Raw genomic sequence first — 16,209 nt, 5'->3', positions numbered from 1 at the left:
AACATTTGAAAAGTTTAAAGAATTTCAGAGTGAAGTGGAAAATCATCGTAACAAACGATCTGATCGTGGAGGAGAATATTTGAGTTACAAGTCTGGTCTTCATTTGAAACAACATGAGATAGTTTCACAATTAACGCCACCTGGAACACCACAGCGAAATGGTGTGTCCGAACATTGTAACTGTACTTTATTAGATATGGTGCGATCTCTGATGTCTCTTACTGATTTACCGCTATCGTTTTGGGGTTATGCTTTAGAGACGGCTGCATTCACTTTAAATAGGGCACCATCTAAATCCGTTGAGATGACGCCTTATGAACTGTGGTTCGGCAAGAAACCAAAGTTGTCGTTTCTGAAAGTTTGGGGCTGCGATGCTTATGTGAAAAAGCTTCAACCTGATAAGCTCGAACCCAAATCGGAGAAGTGTGTCTTCATAGGATACCCAAAGGAAACTGTTGGGTACACCTTCTATCACAGATCCGATGGCAAAACCTTTGTTGCTAAAAATGGATCCTTTCTAGAGGAGTTTCTCTTGAAAGAAGTGAGTGTGAGGAAAGTAGAACTTGATGATGTAATTGTACCTGCTCCCTTATTGGAAAACAGTTCATCACATAAATCAGTTCATGTGATTCCTACACCAATTAGTGAGAAAGCTAATGATGATGATCATTAAGCTTCAGATCAAGTTACTACCGAACCTCGTAGGTCTTCCAGAGTAAGATCTGCACTAGAGTGGTACGGTAATCCTGTTCTGGAAGTCATGTTACTAGACCATGATGAACCTACGAACTATGAGGAAGCGATGATGATCCCAGATTCCGCGAAATGGCTTGAGGCCATGAAAGCTGAGATGGGATCCATGTATGAGAACAAAGTTTGAACTTTGGTGGACTTGCCCAATGATAGGCAAGTCATAGAAAATAAATGGATATTTAAGAAGAAGAACAAAGCAGACGGTAATGTTACTGTTTACAAAGCTCGACTTGTTGCGAAAGGTTTTCGACAAGTTCAAGGAGTTGACTATGATGAGACTTTCTCACCCGTAGCGATGCTTAAGTCTGTCCGAATCATGTTAGCTATTGCCACATTTTATGATTATGAAATTTGGCAAATGGATGTCAATACTGCATTCCTGAATGGATTTCTGGAAGAAGAGTTGTATATGATGCAACCAGAAGGTTTTGTCGATCTGAAAGGTGCTAACAAAGTGTGCAAGCTCCAGTGATCCATTTATGGACTGGTGCAAGCCTCTCGGAGTTGGAATAAACATTTTGATAGTGTGATCAAAGCATATGGTTTTATACAGACTTTTGGAGAAGCCTGTATTTACAAGAAAGTGAGTGGGAGCTCTGTAGCATTTCTAGTACTATATGTAGATGACATATTGTTGATTGGAAATGATATAGAATATATGGATAGCATAAAAGGATACTTGAATAAGAGTTTTTCAATGAAAGACCTCGGTGAAGCTGCTTACATATTGGGCATCAAGATCTATAGAGATAGATCAAGATGCTTAATTGGACTTTCACAAAGCACAAACTTGATAAAGTTTTGAAAAGGTTCAAAATGGATCAAGCAAAGAAAGTGTTCTTGCCTGTGTTACAAGGTGTGAAGTTGAGTCATACTCAAAGCCCGACCACCGCAGAAGATAGAGAGAAAATGAAAGTCATTCCCTATGCTTCAGCCATAGGTTCTATCATGTATGCAAACCTGTGTACCAGACCTGATGTATGTCTTGCTATAAGCATAGCGGGAGATACCAAAGTAATCCCGGAGTGAAACACTGGACAGCGGTCAAGAACATCCTGAAATACCTAAAATGACTAAGGATATGTTTCTCATTTATGGAGGTGAAAAGAGCTCATCGTAAATCGTTACGTCGATGCAAGCTTTGACACTGATCCGGATGACTCTAAGTCACAAATTAGATACGTATTTTTATTGAATGGAGGAGCTGTCAGTTGGTGCAGTTCCAAGCAAAGCATCGTGGCGGGATCTATGTCCGAAGCAAAGTACATTGCTGATTCGGAAGCAGCGAATGAAGGAGTTTGGATGAAAGAGTTCATATCTGATCTAGGTGTCATACCTAGTGCATCGAGTCCAATAAAAATCTTTTGTGACAATACTGGTGCAATTGCCTTGGCAAAGGAATCCAGATTTCACAAGAGAACTAAGCACATCAAGAGACGCTTTAATTACATCTGTCATCAAGTGTCGGAAGGGGACATGGAGATTTGCAAGATACACACGGATCTGAATGTTGTAGACCCGTTGACTAAGCCTCTCTCACGAGCAAAACATGATCAGCACCAAAGCTCCATGGGTGTTAAAATCATTACTATGTAATCTAGATTATTGACTCTAGTGCAAGTGGGAGACTGAAGGAAATATGCCCTAGAGCCAATAATAAAGTTATTATTTATTTCCTTAATTCATGATAAATGTTTATTATTCATGCTAGAATTGTATTAACCGGAAACTTAGTACATGTGTGAATACATAGACAAAACATATAGTCCCTAGTATGCCTCTACTTCACTAGCTCATTAATCAAAGATGGTTAAGTTTCCTAACTGTAGACATGTGTTGTCATTTGATGAATGAGATCACATCATTATGAGAATGATGTGATGGACATGACCCATCCGTTAGCTTAGCATTATGATCGTGTTAGTTTCATTGCTACTACTTTCTTCATGACTTATACAAGTTCCTCAAATTATGAGATTATGCAACTGTTGAATACCGTAGGAACACTTTGTGTGCTACCAAACATCACAATGTAAAAGGGTGATTATAAAGGTGCTTTAGAGGTGTCTCCGAAGGTGTTTGTTGGGTTGGCATAGATCGAGATTAGGATTTGTCACTCCATGTTTCGGAGAGATATCTCTAGGCCCTCTCGATAATACTCATCACTATAAGCCTTGAAAGCATTGTGACTAATGAGTTAGTTGCGGGATGAAGTATTACGGAACGAGTAAAGAGACTTGCCGGTAACGAGATTGAACTAGGTATTGAGATACCGACGATCGAATCTCGGGCAAGTAACATACCGATGACAAAGGGAACAACGTATGTTGTTATGTGGTTTGACCGACAAAGATCTTCGTAGAGTATGTAGGAACTAATATGAGCATCTAGGTTTCGCTATTAGTTATTGACCGGAGACGAGTCTCAATCATGTCTACATAGTCCTCGAACACATAGGGTTCACACTCTTAACGTTCGATGACGGTTGGTATTATGAGTTTATGTGTTTTGATGTACCGAAGGTAGTTCGGAGTCCCGGATGTGATCAGGGACATGACGAGGAGTCTCGAAATGGTCGAGACATAAAGATTGATATATTGGATGGCTATATTCGAACGCCGGAAGTGTTCCAGGTGATTTCGGAGAAAATCGGAGTGCCGGAAGGGTTACCGGAACCCCGCGGGGAAGTACTGGGCCTTAGTGGGCCTTAGGAGAGAGAGAGGGCAGCAGTCCAGGAGGTGGCGCCCCCCCCCCCCCACCCCCAAGGGGAGTCTAAATTGGACTAGGGGAGGGGGGCGCAGCCCCTCTTTCCCTCTCCCTCTCCCTCTCCTTCCTTCCCCCTTCCCCCTCCTAGTTGGACTAGGAAAGGGGGAGTCCTACTCCTACTAGGATGAGGACTCCTGCCCTCCTTGGCACGCCCAAGGGCCGGTCGTCCTCCCCCTTGCTCCTTTATATACGGGGGCAGGGGCACCCTAGAACACACAAGTTGACATTGTTTTGCCGTGTGTGGTGCCCCCCTCCGCAGTTACACACCTTGGTCATATCGTCATAGTGCTTAGGCGAAGCCCTGTGCCGGTAACTTCATCATCGACATCACCACGCCGTTGTGCGGACGAAACTCTCCCTCAGCCTCAACTGGATCAAGAGTACGAGGGATGTCCCCGAGCTGAACGTGTGCTGATCACGGAGGTACCGTACGTTTGGTGCTAAGATCGGTCGGATCATGAAGACGTACGACTACATCAACCGTGTTGTCATAACGCTTAAGATTTCGGTCTACGATGGTATGTGGACACACTCTCCCCTCTCGTTGCTATACATCACATAGATAGATCTTGCTTGATCGTAGGATTTTTTTTGAAATTACTGCGTTACCCAACAGAAAAGACCATCACTCGTCCCTGACAGCCACTCGTAAGGAAGACAATCAATAAATAAACCATGCTCCGACTTCATCACATAACGGTTCACCATACATGCATGCTACGGGAATAACTAACTTTAACACAAGTATCTTTGAAATTCACAACTACTCCACTAGCATGACTCTAATATCACCATCTTCATATCTCAAAACAATCATAAAGAACCAAACTTCTCATAGTATTCAATGCACTTTATATGAAGTTTTTATTATATCCATCTTTGATGCCCATCATATTAGGACTAGCTTTATAACCCAAGCAAATTACCATGTTGTTCTAAAATACTCTCAAAATAATATAAGTGAAGCATGAGAGTTCAACAATTTCTATAAAATAAAGCCACCGTCGTGCTCTAAAAAGATATAAGTGAAGTACTAGAGCGATACTGCCAAGCTCAAAATATATAAGTGAAGCACATAGAGTATTCTAATAAATCACGATTCATGTGTGTCTCTCCCAAAGGGTGTGTACAAGAAGGATGATTTTGGTAAACTAAAAAGCAAAGACTCAAATCATACAAGACGCTCCAAGCAAAACACATATCATGTGGTAAATAAAAATATAGCCTCAAGCACTACAAAAAAAAGACACATCCGCGACATTTTGGACTGAACGAAAAAAATTGTCATGCTTATGACACTTCTATGACGATAATTGTGACAAAACCCGGTATCATCATAGATGTTGGTGGGCTCCTACTTCTATGACAAAAAATCATGACAGAAAATGGGGTTTTCATCTTGGGCGGGCCGGAGATGCAGCTACATGACATTCTTTGGGCCGTCCATGATGGAAAAAACTGTGGTAGAAGCGAGGGCGAGGAAAATTTTGGGGAGTTCCCGGTTACGGTGGGTGGTCGGGGTAGAGCGATGCGCGTTTCTCTCGTACACGTACGTGCGTGTGTGCGAGGTGTTGGGCTCTAACTGAACCCGAGCAAGGAGTTGGGCTCTAACTGAATCCGAGCGATTGCACTAGCTACGTTACTGAACCTGAGCGGTCGATCCCTTGCTGTTAACTGAACCCGAGTGATTCCTTTGCTACTGCTGCTAACTGAAGCCGATCGAACCTCGTTGCCTCCATCCCTTGATGAACAGTGAGCGTTGTTGGGGGGGTTTGGATGAACAGTTCCCGGTGGGGGTGGATGAACAGGACCTCGTGGTGTTGCCTCTGAATGAACATGACCCCGATCGAGCCGGTTGGGGGTGGATGAACAGGACCCCGTGGAGGGCTGGATGAACTGGACGACCCCATGGAGGGCTGGTTGAACAATAGCAGGTGGAGGGCTGGATGAACAGTAGCCCGTGGAGGGGTGGTTGAACAGGACCCCGTGGAGAGGGCTAGTTGAACAGTAGCCGGTGGAGGAGCGCGCGGTGGAGGCTGGATGAATAGGAGCCTGTGGACAAATAGTCATAAGTGGAGGCTGGAGGAGGTCGACGGTGGATGAAGAGTAGCCCGTGGAGGCTGGAGGAGGTCGACGGTGGAGATAAAAAGTATCCCGTGGAATCCCGTTTTGCAGTACGCCACACCCCTTCCAATGAACAGGACCCCCGTTTCGACCGCAACGCTCCAACACAAGTCCATTTCCTCTGTTTTGCGGTACACCACACCCCTCCCAATCAATAGGACCCTGTTTCGATCATAGGAGGTCCAACAGAAGTCTGTTTCCTCCATTTTGTAGTATGCCAGACCCCTCCCGATGAACAGGATCCTGTTTCGACCGTGGTCGGTCGAACACAAGGCTGTTTCCTTCGTTCTGCGGTACGCCATGCCTCGTTTCCATTGGTTGTTCCGTCCAAGCCCTCCCGATGAACATGATGACGCATTCCGTTCCGACCCAGCTGGTTGGCTCCCCATGAACATGACGACGACGCAGTTTCTCTGTTCTGACCCAGCCATGTACATGAGCCCTGGCCGTACGTATGCGCGAGTAGGCATTCGAGACCCTGACCGTATGTATGTACGTGGACGTATTTTCTTTCTTGCACCTTGGCCGCAGTATGTACGTGTACATACTACGTGTGCGCCTCTACTATGACACGTGCGCGCATCTACATCGACCAGTATGTACGTACACGTTCGCGACCAGAATGACAATGCTACATACACTTCGACCAGGTGGGTCCCGACTGTGAGGCACTTCCTTGCATGCGAAGATGTAGCTGGTGGGTCCCAGCAGTCAGGGGGCGAATCATTTTTTTTTTGCCCAAACACACTTCCTAGCGTGCGAAGATGTAGCTGGTGAGTCCCAGCAATCAGGGGGGAAATATTTTTTTCGCCAAATATGGTGGCCCGTCTGGTGGGTCCCTGCTATCAGGTGGAGGAATAATTATTTTGCGCGTAATAAGGAGGCACTTCCTTGCGGCTGTCGTGGACCTAGCTGTCAGCCTTTCCACGTATAGTACTCTTTCGATGGAATTCGCTCCATGACCACGTTGACAATGATGCGCCAAGAGCACCAAGGCGGTGGACGACGGTGAGGCCGGGGAAGGGGGCGACGTGGAGCTGGGGAAGACGCGACAGTGGAAGCCCACGCTGAGAGGAGTACGAGGGTTCACTGGTTTGGCTGCGATGTGAGGTTGTCGTCGCCGCAGAATAACAGGGGGTGTGGGTGAGGCCTCCACAGCATCACAGCCGGCCATGGGGGGCAGGAGCATGCGGCACGACTGGCGCTGGTTTGGGCGGCTGGAGCAAGAAGACCAGAGGTTGAAGAAGCATTACGGCCGTTGGATGGACATCGTACGGCCACTGGAGCTAGAATCGTTCATATTGACTAAGTTGACAAAGCCCTCCGTCCCTGTCAACTTAGTAGGCCCAGAAGTCAGCCTCCCACTATGGTGGGTCCCAGCTAGCAGGGGGTATTCATTTTTTTGTGCGCAATAAGGAGGCACTAGTGTTAGAAGTAGTACAAGTACCAATACCAAACTAACTTATTATCTTTTTACTCCTGGCCCTAGTGTTCGTCTAGTAGAAAATCTTGCAAAGGACCAGCTCCCGCTCCTTCTCTTGCTCCAGGTCCACGAGGTGGTACTGGTGCTGGTCGAAGTTCTTGTTGGTGGGCAGCACCAGAACCTTTTTGCCGCACGTCTGCCGGCCGTTGACCATCACCGGCAAGGTATTGCCGGGCTTGTGCCACATCGCGTGCATGCCGTACTCCAACTGTATCTTGCGACACGTCCACGTGCCCCTTTTAAACACCCTGGAATTGCGCTGGAATAAATGCTTGCTTATGCCACTCAGTGTGATACCTGCAGTATTGTCGAATACATGTTTTAGTGTACGTAGTTGGAATTTTCATAACATCTTTGGCATGTTGCAGTCACTTGTTTCACTTTTTATTAACTGTCAAATTGTAATCGCTTCACCAGGTCTGCGTCTAAAAAGAAAAATAGAGTTATAAACAAAGGAATATGTTTGTGCAAGTAGACGGTCGATCGGTGTCTTACCTGGAAGTTTCTCAGGATGGGTGTAGCATATGCCGTGCTCGCTGTCGATGGTTGGTATGAACAAATTGATGAGAGGGTGAGATCTCGCGCTGTCAGCACTCACTTTGGCCTCAAGGTGCTCGATCAGCTCCTGATCCGTGGGGTCAAACTTGACACCAGCCGGCAGCACCGGCCAATCCTTCTTGGACCTGCATCGGTTAATTCTAGTTATATGGTACTCAATGTATGATCAATCGACTGTTTTAAGTGAATGATGAAAGATTTCGACAGATAAGTGGTACTCCGAATTTGAAGTCCGAAATACCCGAACACGCCGCCGGGATTCTTCTGTCACCTCACGCGCAGCATGTTATCACGTCAATTCAATCTGTGGACATGATGAATAATTTGACCGACGTATACTAGTACTGCTACTATACTACTTAGTAGTCGTATTTAGTGTGACATTTTAACCATAGGTTTAACTAACAAGTATGCACTTGAAGCCTAATTGATATATATATATATATATATATATATATATATATATATATATAGGGTGGGTCTATTATGATAACACCCCTTAAGACCTTATTCTGCACACCAAAACGCTTATTCTGCTAACACTAGCAACCGAACCACATGCAACGAGCGAACCCCCACCACCTCTCCCGCATACACCCCTCGTCCACAAGTCCACAAGCCGACTGCCCCGGCTCATCTTCTCTGCCCCCAACTCCGAGCCCTGCTCCGCCGTTGTACGCCACCCTGTCGCGCCTCCACAGCTCGCCTCACCCCACACCTCCACCTTCCACCTCCCTCCACCTCCTTCCTCTGCCACCAACCACCTACCCCCGCTACCTCCGGCGCGCCACCGCCCACATCGGGCCACCCCCTGCCATCCAACCACTGGATCCGAGATGTGCTGACCCCACGCCACCAGATCCGGATAGTCCCGGCTCTTGGCGATGCCCTGCGCCGCTGGATCGGCCCCAACAAGCTATGCTACTCCTCCTCTGTGCACCGCGCTGTGCCAACCGCCGACCAAGACACCACCCCATGAGCTCCCGATCGTGGAATCCCCTCTCCTGAGCTTGAGCACTACTCCAACTCCGGCGCATGGCTGCCGCCATGGAACCGCATCGGCGCCCCACCTCCCCATCCACCCAATCTCATCATTGATCCAGCCAGGCCCGAAGGGAGGAGAGCGGCCGGCTCTCTTCCTCCTTTCCGACGAGGCCTGGGCGCCCCCTCCTCCGGTGCGGAGCAGCCACACCGGATCCCGACACTCGCCGCCACCACCTTCGCTCTACACCGCGCTTGGATCCGGGCCACCACTGCCGACGCCGTGCCCCTGGCTTCCCCACTTCCCCTCTGAACATGCAGTGCGGGCGACTATGGCGTGTAGTGCAGCCCGCCCCGGCGTGCAGCTCGCTCCCCACCCAGGCATGCGAGCACCCTCGACCTCTGGCAGTGCTCTTCCCATGGCGCACCAGTAGGCTGATTCCACGGCCAGATCCGGCAATTGCCGTCTCCCTAGTCCTTCTCCTCGTCCTCTCCAGCGATAGTGGCGTGGCAGGGCTCTCCGGCAGCCAGCTCCGGGTCATTTTTCCATGTTTTGTCCCCTGCTACTCATCCATCCCCCTTCTCTCTATTTTGCTGGTCCGGCCCCCCAGCGGCATTCCATGTAACCACCACGACGAGCGGCTGAACCCGCACCCCAAATCCATCTCTTCGAGTGCTTAGCGGCGAGCTCCTTGGCACGGGATCCCCATCCCATCGGCTATCTCCTCTCCCTTCCCCTCCGCTCCTCTCCGACGAGCTCTCACTAATGTGCTGCCTGCTATTCAAATTTTTGCAGGCTTGAAGTTCACCGGGTACAGACAGGATGACCATGACGAGTCGTTTGGGGGAACGCCCACTTGAAGTGTTCAGCCGGCGGAACGCCCGCTCGTGATGACAAACACTCGGACAAAGTTTTGCATTTTTGTAGAAGTTCATTTTGCCATGGCGCGGGATCCCCATCCCATCGGCTATCTCCTCTCCCTTCCCCTCCGCTCCTCTCCGGCGAGCTCTCACTAATGTGCTGCCTGCTATTCAAATTTTTGCAGGCTTGAAGTTCACCGGGTACAGACAGGATGACCATGACGAGTCGTTTGGGGGAACGCCCACTTGAAGTGTTTAGCCGGCGGAACGCCCGCTCGTGATGACAAACACTCGGACAAAGTTTTGCATTTTTGTAGAAGTTCATTTTGCCATGTTTCTCGGGCGTGCAGTACACTGATTTTTGTAAAAAAATAAGGGACTACTTGTAGAACATGTTGCAAATTCTTGCAGTTTTGGCAATCGATTTTATCTACTGTTCGGTGCAAATTGAGCTCCTGGCTGATCAATTCAGTGTGATGCGGTGCGGTGTGCCTGTTCGCTTAGTTCGACACTCTTCTTGCTCTTGGGATGTTCTTCTAGTGAACCTCTTTTTTTCTAAAAACTTCCCACTATTGGTAGTAATGTGGTTCACTTCCATGTATGTCGAGGTTTATTTGCACTCGTCTCTACAGTCCACTCTCGTTTATAAAAAATGTTTAAAAAAAGAAAACAAAAACTCATTCGAGAAAATTTACGTCCAACAAAAAGAAATCATGAAGTTCGCTTAACTTTCTAATGCAGTGCGGTTTTCCATTCGAAGCAGTGCGTTCTTCATAGAAAATGACGACAAAAGCTCACCTCAGAAAATTTACGCCCGACAAGAAAATCATGAAGTTCGCTTGACTCTTTGATGTAGTGCGCTTTTCCGTCTAAAAGCAGTGCGGTTTTCTTCCTCGTCTTCAAAAATTTATGTCCCACAAAAAGGAAACCATGCAGTTCTCTTGACCGTCTAATGCAGTGCGGCATTTCGTCCAATGCAGTGCGGTTTTCAATCGGATGAAGTACGCACGTCGATTTGGGTGTCGCGAAAAACAGAGTGTCCACATTTCGGTAAATTTAAAACTGCTCTTAAACCGTAACGAATTAGAGAGAGTGTTCTACATGAAAAAGTTGCGTCTCGTCGATATCTTTCCAACGACATATCATTTGAATCATTTTGACAACCAGTTTGTAAAAAAATCGCAAAAAACGGCCGCTGCCACTTATCATCCGCCACACGATTTTTAAAATTAACTTGAAACCGTAAAGAATCTCAAAAATATTTCAACATATAAAAGTTGTTCCTCATCCATAGCTTTTCAATGATATATTACAAGCCTTGTTTCGACAAACAGTTAAAAAACTGGAGCGAAAACAGTACCGAAAATTTGAAAAAATTTAAAAAACAGAATTCCACGATTTAGTAAATTTGAAACTGCTCTTAAACCGTAAGGAATTAGAGAAATATTTATATATGAAAAAGATGCGCCTCAATGATATCTATCCAATGGCATATCGTTTGCTTTATTCCGAAGAGCGGTTTGGAAGAAATCGCGAAAAAACGCTCGCTGCCACTCGTCATGGGCCTTGCCATTTTCAAAACTGATCTTAAACCGTGTGGAATCTTGAAAAGTGTTCAACATGTCGAAGTTGCGCATAATCCATAGCTTTTCAACGGTATATTACATGCCTCATTCCGATAAACGGTTAAAAAATTAGAGCTGAAACAATACCGAAAAAATAACGCATGCAGTTTTTTCCGACGAGAAGTTCACTCGTGTGAGTACTGCAACACACTTGGTTCAAAGAATGACGTGCACTTGCGTTCAGCGTGCAGTGCGGAAGTGGTGTGCAGAATAGTTATTCTGCTAATATTAGCAGAATAGACCGTATATATATAAAATCTCAGAAAGGTATCTATCCTTCAAACCAGAGGAGTGCTTCAAACTAACAACAGTACATAATATCCAACAAAAGAGGACCATGCTACAGCAGCAGAATACATGGCTCGGTCTAGATATCAGTACGAATCAAGTTGTGCATATTTGTTGTTGGCATGAACCACATCACCACATGTCGGGTTGCAAATTCCATCCATCGCATCGAAGCTTGATGTCTTTCACACATTGAAGACTATCTGGCAACAAGCTGTGTAGACGAATCTCTGGATATGGTGATTCATGAAACCCATCGTATGATGTATAAACACAGTCCCCCTGGCGAATGGAAGTTGCATAGCATGGTAATCATCGCCGGTGATATGATCGATGATTGGTTGGATGATCGGATAATTAAGCCCGAGGAACATGGAATGGTTGTCGAGGCTGTAAACTCGCCTCCAGTTGAATACGCCTGGTTCAATAGAGCTGTGATCTTTCTCGAACACGAAGCAGCCATAGACATGAATGTCACGAACGCCCCAGGCATTGTACTGCATGTGGTTTGATATAATGGTTTGGTCAATTTGGTACGTGCGAATGAGCATCAAATGACCGCCATCAGCTGAACGAGTGATAAACCACCACCCATCGGCTGGTATGATTCTAGGTCCTGGAATCATGAAGGCTAGCGCATTTGCGTCTGCTACAACAATTCAAATTGGATACCAAAAGGACACAAATAAACAATCATGTTCAGAGTATGTGTGGAATTAAGATTATTATAACAGTGACATATATCATAGACAGAGAATTGCAATGGCACGGTCATAATCATACCCCAAGTTAAAAAAAATAAGCCAATGGCTTTCATATTCTAGCAATATGTCATGGTTCAAACATCATGTAACAATGAGAGGAAAACGGCTATGACAGGGCCTACTCATATTCTACCATAGCACTTACTACTATTCTCATATCAATTCTAAGCAATAACATGCGTTGTTATAAAAATCTTGGAAATGAGAGTAACATATAGCAATCATGAGGTTATGTTCATAATATCTATTCTAAAAATCATTAGATGCCAATTGTTCTCATATCAACTCTAACAATAACATATGTGGTCATAAAAGTCTAGGAAATGAGAGGAACATATAGCAATGATGTGGTTATAGACATACTATCTATTCTAAATTTGTAACAATGAACAGGCAGTCGTATTCATAAGGTAAAGATGAGATGTGATAGAACAATTACACGATGATAGATTCCACCAGTATAGGCAGCCAATATATGCGTCGACCGCATAAATGATGCCATCATGCACTATAGCATCAGACAGAAATGTTGCCTCAACAGGATTGACAATGAGCCATAACCATGTAGGGCGACCGGATTCCAGATAGACTAATCCCATGCTGAACAAGGCAATGAGCTTGTAATCCATGTAGTCTTCTGATGGTGTGGGCACTTTGCAGATTACAATTTTCAGCAAACAGAGCTCGAGCCAAAAGCTTGACGTGTCTTGTGCGTAGTAGGCAGGAGTGTCCAGCAGGCCGCGAGGCTAGATGGCGGCGGTATACAATGATGGAAGGGTGATCTCTCACTGGGTGTAGATATCCACGAGACGCCATGGACTACTGGATTGGTGGATGAGGACGATCCAGTTGGCCTTCATGCCCGCCCAGTAGTGGCCGCACATGAAGGACAGGTGGACGAGTAGTGGTAGCATGTCGAGGGGCACCAAGACAACCTCCGTAGGATCATCAAGTCGGTGTCTGGGCCACCTGTGAGTATTGGGCATCAGCAAGCAGAGTGTCTAGAAAAGAGCCGGCCGGTTGCAAACAAGTAGACGGTACAAAGAAACTGAGCATGCGCCCAGATGGACGGTGCTGAGTAGGCCCATACGATTACAGATCTGCTCCAAGAGAACATCGGGGAGGGAATTCCAATAGCGGCTCTGCGTGTCAATCGGTTCTGCCATTGGGGTTTTCGGTGCCTGCGAGCCAGCGAGGAAGTGGATTCGGGCGGGCGAGCAAAGAATCTTCTCCTCATGTGTTCGAGCAGTGAGTGGGGGGATATGGTATGCGCAAGCTACCAAGGAAGATGGCGCGGGTGGGCGAGCAGTGAACGGGGGGAAATGGTGTGTGGCCGATGATGGGGAAGAGAGGAGGAAGAAGAAGATAGGAGGAGGAAGAGTGAAAGACGGGCAGGAAAGTGCATTAAATCTCAATTCTACTAGTACTACTACCAGGATATACCGTCCTTCGGAGTGTAAATAGTTACACCGATCACATGTGGGTCTGCCTCAAGAGGGCCCATATATCAGTTAATGGAGGAGAGTGGTGCGTAGACCTATTTGAGGAAGCGTGCTCTACTGGCAAACATGATGGCGGTACTGGGTAAGGCTGATTTAGTAACACCAACATGCTGGTTCAACTTATTAATTAAGTGTCCCATTTGCTGCAGCGTGTATTGTCACTTCACTGCGAAGACTAGTTGAATAGTTCTCTCTGACCGAGATGGGGAATAATGGATCGTGAAGACTTCCTATCTACAATATCCCTATGACTCTACACTCACTTCACTCATTTTGCTCCGTACATAGTCACTTGTTGAAATCTCTAGAAAGACAAATACTCCATATTTGGGAACAGAGGGAGGCTTTTACTCTGTATTTGGGAACAGAGGGAGTATCACCATATGGAGGGAACAGAGGAAGCTTGAAATATGAGCATGTCAATGGGAGGGAGTAAAAGCCTCATGCATGCATGCATGCATGCAACATGCAACACTCACAGATACACATGGACGCATGCAACACTCATGCACCCATGCGGCACACAGCACATGACGCAACACACACGCTCACTCAAGTGCTCAACCTACTCCCTATGTCCATGAAAGACCGTACATTTAGAGATTTACACATTGACCATGGCATAATTAACGCCCAAAAGTAACAGACTTATGTGTGGATGCGACCATTGAGAGAAGAAGATTAAATGAAGGTTGTTCCATGCTGTAATTAAGGATAGACATGTAGCCTATACCTAGAGCACAAGTTGGTGCATTAGCTAATCAATATCGATTTAGATTAAAGGCTAAATGCATTGGAAGTGTAGATGTACACTCTTTGTTTTTTAGCCAATGTACACTCTTTGTTGGAAGACCGAGAGAGTACACGTGCATGCACTCACATACACAGCCAGGGTGGTTTGCACGCAAGGGTTGGACTCTTGTCGCGCCCGCATAAAGTTTTGTTTAACTGATTTCTTTGCTCTACCAACTGACATGTGAGACCCAGAAACTAGGTGACAATTTAACCAGTCAACAAAGTGCCATGTCGACTATGTGGATGGTCAGTAGGGTGCAATTCGGTGCTCTACGATGAGCTAGTGATCATACAATCACCGCAAAACTATATATAGTGACCATAAAGAGTGTATTGTTACATACGTTGACCGCCAGTGTATTTTTCTCATTTCAAATTAAGCCATATTAACCGGAAAGGACACAGTATGGACTAGTACTAGTACTGCTTTGATGTGTCCTATCAACTCGCCAAACGAGGAGAAGCTTGCTTACTACGCCTCTCCCTCGCCCACACGCGCGGTGGCTCGCAGGACAAGCAGATGGTTTTGACTATAGCGCCCTCTCCCTCTCCCTCTCCCTCGCCCTCGCGGTGGACGTGCATCAGTTCACTCGGTGTCAGATTGCCAGAAGCATATTGTACTGTAGTATCATCATTGTTGGACCTTCCGAAGAGGCGAAGAGCCAAGTGCAAGGTTCAGATGAGTATGAACTGTTGAACCTCCCAAAGAGGCAAAGAGCCAAGCGCAAGGTTTTATAGGAGTTGTCGTCTTAGTAGGAGTACACTACAACTATAGCGAATGATGCTACTGTATGATGCCGCCACGTCACCTATATCCATAGCTGTGCCACCTTTTTTTCTCAAAGAGCATGTTGGATCTCGTGCAACAACCACACAAGTTGCACGTACACATAACACATTTACTACTAATAAATTCTAAAGGACAAATGCCAATATGCCACACAAGTTCATCTCCAATTCATGTGATAAATTTGTGCACGACTATTCACAGCGCTACCGTTCACAATTTACCATACTCCACTTACACGTTATAGATGGTCTACATGTCCTCCTCCAGGTTCCAGTTCCAGGTGTTCTTCATGGATGGCAAGATCCACAACGGTGGGCAACGGGAATCATTGTCTCAGCTTTCTAGTCCGGTTCCACCCGATGGAGACTCATCCAACCTGAAGCGGCATAAATCGGGGATAGCGTGTCCCAGCATGTCATTCATCCGGTGGTGTGCACTGAAGACACAACCATGCTTCATGAACGGCAGGCCTTCGATGTTGTGAACGGAAGGTGGCATTCGCTTCAGAATGGGGTAGTTGTCCCCAATGAAAAGTGAGTGCTCTCCAAGAGTGTTCCTTAGCACCCATGTGGCATCACGGGGGTCGAACTTGGCGCCGTTCATCTGGTACATGCGGCATCTCAGATCTGGACACATGGTGACATACATAGTCAAGGTCCAGGCATAATAATGTTGTGCTCAAATATGGTGGTCAGTAATACTGTGCAGCAAATAGTACTACTCCAGTATAGAAGAAGTAAAATAACTGGCTTATTATATATAGCCACTCTTGGCTACATGGATGAGACAGTAAGACATGGAAAAACAAAAATGGTGGCAGCTAGTGGGTTCAAGTCTTCAAGGGCCTAGCTAGCTATACGCGTCATCCAAGGTAAAAAGTACTCCTACTAGTACTAGTAAGTAGTACAACAACGAAAGA

Source organism: Triticum dicoccoides, chromosome 6B (genome assembly GCF_002162155.2).
Source record: "Triticum dicoccoides isolate Atlit2015 ecotype Zavitan chromosome 6B, WEW_v2.0, whole genome shotgun sequence".
Taxonomy (NCBI): Eukaryota; Viridiplantae; Streptophyta; class Magnoliopsida; order Poales; family Poaceae; genus Triticum; species Triticum dicoccoides.
Note: the sequence above shows the minus strand (reverse complement) of the source record.